This window comes from Ursus maritimus, unplaced genomic scaffold, assembly GCF_017311325.1.
Source record: "Ursus maritimus isolate PB19 unplaced genomic scaffold, ASM1731132v1 scaffold_5, whole genome shotgun sequence".
Taxonomy (NCBI): Eukaryota; Metazoa; Chordata; class Mammalia; order Carnivora; family Ursidae; genus Ursus; species Ursus maritimus.
Genome location: NW_024426663.1, coordinates 66,710,831 through 66,721,569, shown reverse-complemented (window position 1 = coordinate 66,721,569; position 10,739 = coordinate 66,710,831). Strand labels below are relative to the sequence as shown.

The following is a 10,739-nucleotide window of genomic DNA, read 5'->3' as shown; positions in this document are numbered from 1 at the left end:
GGGGGGGGGGGGGGGGGGGGGGGGGGCTGGTACACCATAGAGATGAACAAGACAAAAGCATTTGCACAACACAGAACTCTGGAGGTGTGGCCCTTCCAATGGCCTGTGTACCAGCCCAAGCGTATTAACCCACTTCCTTTCTTCCCACTGGCTTTAAACTCTATGCTTGAGTTTACGTTGCTTCAATGAACTGTGTGATTTCTGGCTCTCCAATCTGTGAGCTTTCCATCCCACAACTATGGGATAGTTTCCCTGGCTGGGCACTTGGAGGCTTCCACTGAAAGGCTGTGTTGACACACACCTTTATCTACCAATGGACTCCTCACCTGTGCTCTAGCCACATTCTTCTTCCTCTCCCTTAAATAATTTAGTCCAAACACATTCCTACCTCAGGACCTTTGCACTTGCTCTTCCCTCTGCCTGACACACTATTCTTCTAGGCATCTATACGACTTGCTCCCTCAACCCTTCAGGTGTCTGTTTCCTGAACCCCCTGTATAAAATTACATCATTTTCCAGCAGCAGTTCTCCAGTTCTCTGACGCCAAGTGAGAGAGGTGTCCTGTGATTCAGTTCAATTCTGACACTGCCCCGTGTGAGCACCGACCCCACAGGCTAAGGACTCCATCTCTTAAATGAAGAACGCCCCCTCCATTCCGATGCCAGCCACAAATGGGGTCCCCCAGGCTACCTGCACTTCTGCACAGGCAACAATAAATTCGGGGGTTCCCACAATCCCCATCAGGTTTGATAATTTGTTAGAACGACTCCTAGAACTTAGGAAAGCATACTTACGATTCTAGTTTTATCGCCAGGATAAAACCCAGGAAAACCAAATGGAAGCGACGCATAGCACAAGGTATGGGGTGGCTCAGAGCGTCCACGGCCTCTCCAGACACGCCACGCTCCCAGCACAGGAAGGTGGTCACCAACCCAGGACTGCCTCCAACCTCACTGCTGAAGTATCTTTATCAACATTTCATTACATAGTCATGCTTTATCCCATCATTGGCCATCGGTGATTGAACCCCATCTCCAGTCCTCGTCCCTCTAAGAGTTCCAACTCTCATCACATGGTTACCTCCTCTGCGACCAGCCCCAAGCTGAAGTTTTTGAGAAGCCTGCCAAGAGTCACGTCATTACCATAATTTGGGTATGGCCAGAGAGGGGGCTCCTTATGAATAACAAAACGCACTCGTATCCCTTAGGCAAATCCACGAATCCAAGGGTTTTGTTTGTTTGCTCGATTATTTTAAAGAATTAGAGGGAGAGGGAGAGAGGGAATGCTCAAGCAGTCTCCCCGCTGAGCGCAGAGCCCCAGGCGGCGGTCGATCTCGTGACCCTGAGCCGAAATCAAGACTCGTGCTAAACCGACTGAGCCACCCAAGCGCCCCGCAATTCCAAGGGCTTCAGGAGCTCTAGTTACATGTATGGAACACCACAAAAACAGGCATTTCCTCTTGTACGTATGAGATGCTCCCTACCCTCCTGGCTCCACTTTGCCCGTCTCGATAGGGTTTACTGCCACCGGACAGGACACATATTTGCTTGCATGCTTCTTTGCGGTCACCGTCTCCAGGAGAATGTAAGCTCCATGAGGGCAGAGTTTGGTATCTTTTCCTTACTGCTCTACCTCCAGCATCGGGAACAGCTTTCAGTCGGAATCAGGCACTCCATAAATACTTGCCAGATGAGTGAGGGAAGGTCACGTCAGGATACAGGAGAGTTACCACCCAGTCAGCTCTGCTCTTGGAGAAGCTGCCTTACCGACACTTCTAGGAGGGACAGTCGTGAGTTCTAGGATTCTGTCCCACCTCTCCCAAATTTGGCCAGCCACATCAGGGTGTGACAGGGACAGAAATCCATTTCACCTTGGACATTAGGAGACTGACTCGTAAGCTTTCAACAGACCCTCTTTGGAACTAAGCTGGTGTGAATGGGCTTCTGTTCCTGGCCCTCGGTGCTCCCTGGATGCAGGGCATGGACGGCTGGGGCGCAGGGCTGGTTCGAGGAAGCCAAACCTAGGATCCGGCTGAGCAGTCTGCTCCCATCCCGCTGCCTTCGCTCCCTCGGCAGGCAGGTTCATTCGGAGCTGCTATGCCTCCTGGCTCTGGGTACACCCGGTGGGCCACTGTCACCCTCTCTCCCAGGAATCTAGACTCAGAGCAGAGATGCTAGGAATGCTGCCAGTCAAGGCAGGCCATATGTTTGGAGAATCGGAGAGAGCCAGTGAGCAGGGAGAGCAAAGAGGCCATGATGAGGAGGAGAGGGGAGGAGAGAGGAGGATGGGAGAGGAGCTGGAAGGACAGAGGGGCTGCCAAAGTTCCTCGGGACCTCACAGGTCCCAGTGCCTGCCCCCTTGGAGCTCATCCGCACTTCCTGTCCTTGTCCCCGGAGGACCTCTCTGCCCTACAGTGAATCAGCCTATTTTGCATAGATTAGTTTGAATAGGTTTCTGCTATTTACAACGGAAAAGTCCTTGACTAAGACATGGCGGCATGAGTAAGCAGGAAGTACCTGGGTGAGCCTGAGGGGCATTCAGAAGACCCAGAGGCCCCCAGAGCTGCCAACATGGAGTGGAGCAAGGCCAGAGACACTCGGCCTTCCAACACAGTACTTCACTCCTACTAGGAAGTCCCTCTTGGCTGATCTGAGGGGACGCTCCTTGGTCGTCTGGGTGCTCTGAGCCCACCTCAGCCCCCAGAGTCAGCCATGGGAATGTTCCTGGGCTCCCTGGACTGCCACATGGGGTGTCTAGGAGCTGCACTGCCCCAGCAAGAGGACTCTCAAGATAGAAACCATGTTCACGCTGGCCACTGAGAGGCACTGGGACTTCCCCCGGCCATGTGGCTTTTTTTTTTTTTTTTTGTCTCCGACGCTGCTGCTCACTGACAACAGAATCCAAGCAAGGGGCAGAAATGAGTCACTGAAGCTTCCTACCTCCGGGCCCGTCTGCCACTGCCCAGCGGCCTGGTGACGGAGCTCCCAGTGCCACCGGGCAGACGGCCTCCTGGAGCTGCCTGCTGGGGGCCTTTCCATGACTAATCCTGCCTCACCCCCAGACAGTCTGGTCACCAAGCTGCTGCCATAAAATACATCTTTTACTGTATGTCTCTGCGCATCTTATCACTGAGGGGTGGGAAGGGGCTGGGGGCTGGCGGACACCCAGGCACCCGCGGATTTCTGAGGCTGCGCACATCAGGCTTGAAGGTCTCTGAGCTTGGGTCGCAGCATCCCCAGGGCGAATGCTCGCCTGCACGTCCATCTTCCCAGAAGATAGTAAGTCTGCAGACACGTGTGGCTGATGCACACAGAGGAGGTGCGTGCCCTCTGTCTAGAAGGGCTCCAAGCACAAGGTCTGGTGTCCCTAGGAAACCCCAGGCCCTTTAGTGGGCACTCAGGAAATACTTCCTCAAAGGATTCTGCCTCCTGTCCTGTTGAACCACTTTCAAAATTCCTTCTTTGGAAGGACCTGGGGCCCACCCAAGTGTTTCCAGTCACCTGACCCGCTGGGTGGAGCACTGGGCCACCGCTCACCAACTCAGGGACCCCCCATGGAACCACTGAGCTTGCCATCCACCCCAGTAAGCGCCCCTCTTCACGCCGGAGCCAGGAGAGACTGAGAGAACGGCCTGGGAATTGGAGCCATTCCTTTACCTTCTTCCTACCAACTGCTGTGATCTCTGAGAGGGCAGAGGAAGTCAAAGGTTAAGAGGATTACGCCCTCTCTCCTCCCCAACTCCCCCACCATGGGGACTACCTAGGAACTACCCACCTACTTGTCTTCTTCAGCGATGGCAAGACTCCTTCGCGAGAACCACTCAAGGCTCTTTCTCCACCTAAAGCTTTTGATAATTCTGTCAATGACCGCAAGTGAAAGCCTGGTTTCTCTTTCCCTCAAGGAGATTCTCCCCCTGCCACTGGGCTAATCTGTTCTTTCTCTTGGTACACCAGTGCCTGACATGCCCCTCTTAACATTCCAGTCCCCTTACGGCTCCCCCCAGCTCCACGCCCTCTATTCCAGTACGGAATGGACCAGAGCTCCTCCTTTCTCTTCAGAGTACAGGCTACTTGCTTGCGGGAAAAGGTAGGTCCCTCTTATTTCTTATTAATTCTAGAGAGCTTCTGCAGGGGAAAAGAGCATATAACCCTGTGTGTGCGTGCATACTTTGGGGGGGGCAGTGGAGCCTGGTATCTTTCTTCCACCAGCAGAGTCCTGCCTGGTAATTCCTTTGTATTATTTTGGCTGTTCAGTGCAGCCCATGACATGAATGCCTCACCACCCGAACTCTGCCCGCTCACTGGACTCTCTGAAGGACCATCAGTTAAGAGTTGGAAGGTCTCCTTGAGTTTTGCTTACGTGCGAACAGCTGCCTGCTTCCTACCCACACCCCACCCTGGATGCAGACATACCTCAAGAGAACCAGAGGACGTCAGGAGAATCTACCAAGGGCCACTGGGCTCCAGGAGAGGTTTATCCTCAGACAGCAGAACAGTCACCTCCTTTAGCTTCCTCCCTAACGGAAGGCTGGTCCTAAGCCGTCGTACCCCTCTCCCATGCAGGACCCAGGGGCAGCGTCTCACCCTTCTTAGCCCGAGGAAGTCACGGCAATCTCATCCTCTTGTCCGTGATAGTTCAGCAGTGAGCGTGCGCCCTGATTCTGGCCAAGGAGACTTGAGGGGACTTCTGGCAGAGCCGAGAAAGGCTTCTTCCCTCCTAAGACAGAGACACAGAAAGACGTGGATGTCTCTGGACAGGGCCCCTGGACTCCCATGGCCATTAACACAAGGGATAAAGAGGATGGCGGAGCAGAAAGAATTCCTGAGAAGCTGACCCCGGGGCATGGAGGACTGCGTCTGGGGCTCACCCTGCTCTCAGCCTCACGCCATGGAACAGAATATATTTCCTTGGGGCTTAAGGCAGTTGGAGTCAAGGTTTCGGTTACATGTGGTGGAAAACATTCAACCTATAGCCCTGCTATAGAATCCCTCCTGCTCCATGATCAGGTTGAAAAGCCACCCCTGCCAGGCTGGGGATTGCACCCCTCTTTCCCCACCTGCCAATCATCACCCTGCATATAAACCCCGGAAAATTCGGGGCCTGATCTAGGAGGGTGGGGTGCGTGGTTGAGCGACCTTCACCGGAGGGTGATGGGAAGACGGGACCACCTTCTCTTTCCAACCTGGAGCCATGGCATCTGCCACCCCTCTTAGGAAGAATTTTTTAACCAATAGTATATCCTGCCTGCAGCAAATACTTTCTGGAACAAAGTTCTCTCAGAGGCCACGAAAAATCTAGGCCAGGGGCACCTGGGAGGCTCACTTGCTTAAGTGTCTGCCTTCGGCTCAGGTCATGATCCCAGGGTCCTGGCATCGAGCCCCACATCTGGCTCCCTGCTCAGTGGGGAGCCTGCTTCTCCCTCTCCTGCTCCGCTCCCCCTGCTTGTGCTCTCTCCCTCTCTCACTCCCTCTCTCAAATAAATAAATAAATAAAATCTTAAAAAAAAAAAAAAGAAAGAAAAATCTAGGCCATTCATTTTCTTAAGGCTTTCACTAAATTAACAAAAAGAAGCAATTCCAATACAACTTCATAGACCCTGAGGTACGTTCAAATGTTTACATTTTGCAAGTAAATGTTTCACATATACTCCCTCTGCACACAAAATGCACCAGAAGAGGACGTGCTTACAGGAAATGAATTTAAAGTTGTGGTTTGAACCTCTTCCTTTTATAGTTGTCTTTTTTTTCCCCCCTTAGTAGGCTCTAGGCCCAGCGTTGAGGCTTGCCCCACCCCGAGCCAGCCATGTGGCCACGGCTCCCTTCACTTTTTTTTCTTTGACTTATCAGAACCCATTTCACCCCGTCAGGCAAGCATGGCTTCCCACCAAACCTAACGCATATTCTGAGCTTCTAGCACCCAGTTGCATGAGGCAGAGTAGTAAAGACAGCAGGGACCATCTTGACCACCAGGGAAAAAAAGCGAAACTTCCAGTAACTTAGGCCGGCAATGAGCTGAGGACCCACCAAACTCTCGGGGATCCCGGGCGTGGGTTCCCAGCTCCGGGAAAAGCTGTACCAGGGTTGTGTCTCAGAAAACTAGAGACGCCGCCGAGAGTTCTCCCGCTTGCCCCTCTGAACGTCACAAAGACTTCAGCAGAGAGCTGGCTCGGTCTGTTACTTGCGGATTTCACGACCCCTTCCCTGGAGGAGAGCACGGTGGTTATAAAGCCTACCCCTGGACTTACAGCCGGGGGACCTCAAATTACTTTGCCTCTGTGCCTCAGTGTCCTGAACGCAGAAGCAACAGGAACAGTAACTGGCTTTGATGAGGATTAAGCGCCCAGGCTGGGAGCCCTCCTTTAGAGAGCGCTTTTGTCAAGAAAAATCAAGATTCCAAGCCAGAGGCCTTGCATCCTGGGCTTCACTCCTCAAGCAAAGGCAAGTAAACAACACTTATGACTCAGGCTTGTGCAGGAAGCAGGGCAGGGGTGGCTGTGTTTGGTGACAAAAACAATAATAAATGGCTTTGCCTGTCTGTCTCTTTTTCAGAGTCAGAGAGGGAATGAAATGACCAGTCATTATCATTTAAACTGCTGTTTTATCCTGTATCAATCAGAGCTATTCATTCTGGTTACTCTCAGACCCTTGGGCCCAAACCACAGTAAATCCCGGGTCACAGCCAGTGTGAACAGTTAAGGACAGCCTTTATTTTAATATTTTTAAAGACTTAATTTATTTATTTGAGAGAGAGCAAGAGAGGGAGATCACGGGGGTGGGGGGTTAAGGGTAGAGGGAGAAGCAGCCTCCCCGCTGAGCAGGGAGCCCAATGGGGGACTCGATCCCAGGACCCTGGGATCATGACCTGAGCCGAAGGCACATGCTTAACCCACTGAGCCACCCAGGCGCCCCTAAGGCCAGCCTTTAACTCTGGGAGTGTTCGTGGCCAGTGCCAAACACCACTGCCAAGCTGCGATCTTCATCCAGGAACCAGCGGTTCTATGTGGGGCCTATTACCTTGTTTTTAAGACTCTGCCTTTGATGGGACCACGGCTGTAAACAAGTCTCCGCTCCCATTTCTCCGTGAAGTTAATTCGCACTGTGTCAGCACGGCGGGCTTTCTGCATATGTTCCAGGACAGGCTGATATGAGCAGGCCTGGAATGAATAATGTTTAGTAAAATCAATAAACCCTATTATTAGTCACTAAGGGGACTGATTTTATGTCTGTAAAAGTAAAACAATTAGAACCGTATTAATGGCAGATTCATCATAGTAATATAACGGAGCCAAGGAGGCTTGTCTTTTGGGAATCTTTAATTTACCACTCAGTCCTGACTATGTACTCAGCCAGAGAACCCGCACATGTAATATAAACAAATCCTGCCCTTTGGCAATTCGTGTTGTCATAAGCAAAGACAACACTCTCACAGTTCGGGCGAAGACACAAAACTTCATTTAGTGATTAATGTAAACCAGTCATGAATAATGTTCCCGTAAAAACCTAGGGGGAGAGGCTCTTCGCATCGCCTTGTGCTTTTGGTCATGTACTTCTCTGCATTTCCCAGCACTCCTGTTTATCACAGGAGCAACGCACGGTCGGATGCACTTTATACTTAATCCACTCAGGCACCTCACTAGGAGTGAGCAAAGGGCAGCTGTGTCAGGAGCATGCATCCAGTCTTTTTGCGGCGGAAAGGCAAGACTGGCCTTCACAGAATTTTAACAAAGTGCTTATTACTAAAAGCAGGAAAATCATCCCGGAATCCGTAGCGAACGCGGCGATTCAGCAGAAGACGTGAGGTGACCTTAGTTCCGTTGCTGCGTCTTGAACAACTGAATTGTTCGGTCCGTTCTGGAACGACAGCAGCACGGAGGCCATCAACAGACATACTTGAAGCCATATTCGGAACAGAGGAAACATACTTGTTCAAACGGCGTAAGAAAAATTACATCGACTTGTCAAGGACACATCAAGATGTGCTCTACGAACTGAAAGCACTGGATAACTTTACAAAAATAGTGAAACACACGTGAAATGTTCATGCGTGGGAAAAAACACCACCAATGACGTTTTTAGAAACAGGCACATGGATGAAATTCAAAACACAACCAAAGTGAAAATTCGGAGGAAAAATAACCTTCTAGAGAAATCTATTAAGAATATGGACAAACCTGCAAGGCTTTTCCGAAAGCAGAGAAAACACTTCGATCGCAGAAATCTATCCGTTTGCAAAGCAAAGGGCCCCAAGGAGGAGAGCTAACCAAATCAGGCCAAGACGAAGTCTGTCAACTTAAAGAACTTTTTAGAACACCAAGTCGGAAAACTGCCATCAGCAGTGACAGTAAAATGAAAAACTTACAGCTGGAATAAAGCACTGAGGTCAAGCAGCCCAAACACAGAAGGCACGCTCACACTGCGCGGTTTCTGCTTGGCTTTTGCGTGTGGCTGCAACGCCTTCCCCCAGGGCTCTGTGCGCGGACCACGTTCCCATCTCCTGTAGCCAGGCCTTCCCGACCGTCCTCTTTACAGTCACCGACGCCCACTCATGTTCTCCCAACGCCACCTGCCACGCTCTCCGTCCACAGTGGTTATCAACCATCGAACACACTCTGCATTGACTTTAGATGTTTTATCGTGCTTACCACACCTCCTAGAAAATGCCAGTTCTAGGAGGACAGGAATTTTATTCTGCTATGTTCATAGCTATATCCCAGTCCCTATACAGTGCCTGGGATGAAGTAGGTACTCATGTTGGTTGGAAGGGAGGGAGGCAAGGAAGGAAGCAATTCGGTACGTGCGGCATAAAATATGCTAGTGAAACAACTCAATGACAAGTCAAATAAAAGGCCAGCTGACTGACTTTGCTACTGTCCACATGTCACAAGACGCACATTTTGGAATATCATCCCCTACTGCAGAAACCTGGACCTATCAAATTCATACTGATATGATGCTCTGTGTTTGGAACGAATACCCAGTAAATTTGCACATGTCCACGGAATTAAATACACCGCGTGGATGTTACACCTGTGTCTCATACGAGAAACCTCAGTACGTGTGAACTTTATCTTTCGACGTGAACATTCATAATACGCAGCAACCTTTCTTTGAAAATAAGAATCACTATCAGCCATCGAGAAATAACACAAGACGGATAAGAAGCCGTTATAAAAAAAAAAACCTTTTTAATTCTGATTGCCAAATTATTTAAGGCAGGTATAAAAAAGGAAAGCATTCAATATACATTTTACATAAAATAAACTAGATTACAGCATAAAACAAGTAACCAGGCAATGGCGTTAAAGTCTCTCTCTTCTAAAACTGGATAATTGTAAACATTAAAAAAAAAAAAAAAAGGACTGCAAGACTATTCAAGTAATAGAACCATCACAGATGTCTCTGGTACGCAGGCTATTGGGTTATTTGCCATTCAAGATTATCAAAAAAATGACACCTCATTATTCACAGATGCTCATTATTTCCCCATTGTAATCTTTACATTATGTACAACACAGTTTTTGTGGTATTGGCAACCCCATGCCTTCCAAAAGTCTTTTTTTTTTTCCACAACACACAAGTACAAACAGTGACTACGGGAGCATTTCACACTGATGTGTCTTTAACGGGAGCCACCAAATAGACATCTAAATTGTACCCAAGCGTCATCATCACAGCCAGCCTTTCTGAGGGCCTTACGGGATATCTAGGAAGGATATGCAAGGTTCAGGCACACGGATACGGAACGTCGTTTATTTACAATTGAAAAGGAAAAGGAAAAGAAAGTAAGCAGCCTTCTGCGGCCAACGCTTCTCAACATGACAAATACACTTTTTATTTCCTTTACTGAGTGGTTTGCGACGTGGCAGCAGACCCTGTGTGTGCGAGCCTGGTTACTGATACAAAAAGTAAAGAATATATATATATATATATATGTATATATACATATATGTATACGTATATATATATAAAACAGAAGTTTAATTACAGCAACATTTGTTACTCTGTGATAAAATCTGTAATTTACAAAAATGAAATGACTGGTTTTTGCCTGCCATTAAAGGCATTTCAAATTAACACCATGGAACTGATGTCTGTATAAAGCGCTTCCCCATGTGATCCAGTCACATGACAACGTACATTTCCAATCTTGTTATTCTCTGCAAAAGAAAATAAGAATTTAGCACAGAGTTCTTGCCACATGTGACACTGAAAGTATGAAACCCCCAAGACTGACAGGCTTATCTGAATTCTATTCCGTTCGTGGAGTTCAATTCTACAGAAAGGGCATGAACCCGAGGGTAACGATACACACCGTGGAAGGAGAAATTATTTTCCTTTCTCAAACAACGGGAGGGGTAATTAAAAGTTTCAAAGAACAAACATGACCTTTAGCATTGTGAAAATAAGTATCTCCCTTTGCGACGTTATTTTTTGCACAGGATAAAACAAAGGGAGTCATGGCGAATTATTTTAACAAGGCTGTGAGGACAACTTGCGAGACTTTCCACTGTTTAAGAAAACACGGATTGGTGCATTGCTAACCGATGTTGCAGCTCAAGAAATGAGGGTCTGGGAAAGTAAGCTGCATGGGAAGCAACAGGGACAAAAAAAGGGCACTCATTACAATAATATAAAACCCCCGGGGGAGCCAAGTTTTTGGTCTAAAAAGCCTATACTTAACTCCCTCCCACCCGTCAGGCTGTCTCTATGTAGGGAACAGATTCGAAATGTACAGGATAT

General features: G+C 48.9%; 1 long non-coding RNA gene across 1 annotated transcript in view; it reads right to left on the bottom strand.

Annotated features, from left to right (window-relative positions):
* The window catches only part of LOC103670536, a 306,993-nt gene extending 301,999 nt beyond the window's left edge, over positions 1 to 4,994 (bottom strand). The window contains exon 1 of the long non-coding RNA XR_005832552.1: positions 4,584 to 4,994. This is a non-coding gene — a long non-coding RNA (uncharacterized LOC103670536). The remainder of the gene's footprint in view (positions 1 to 4,583) is intronic.
* Between the last annotated feature and the right edge of the window lie 5,745 nt (positions 4,995 to 10,739).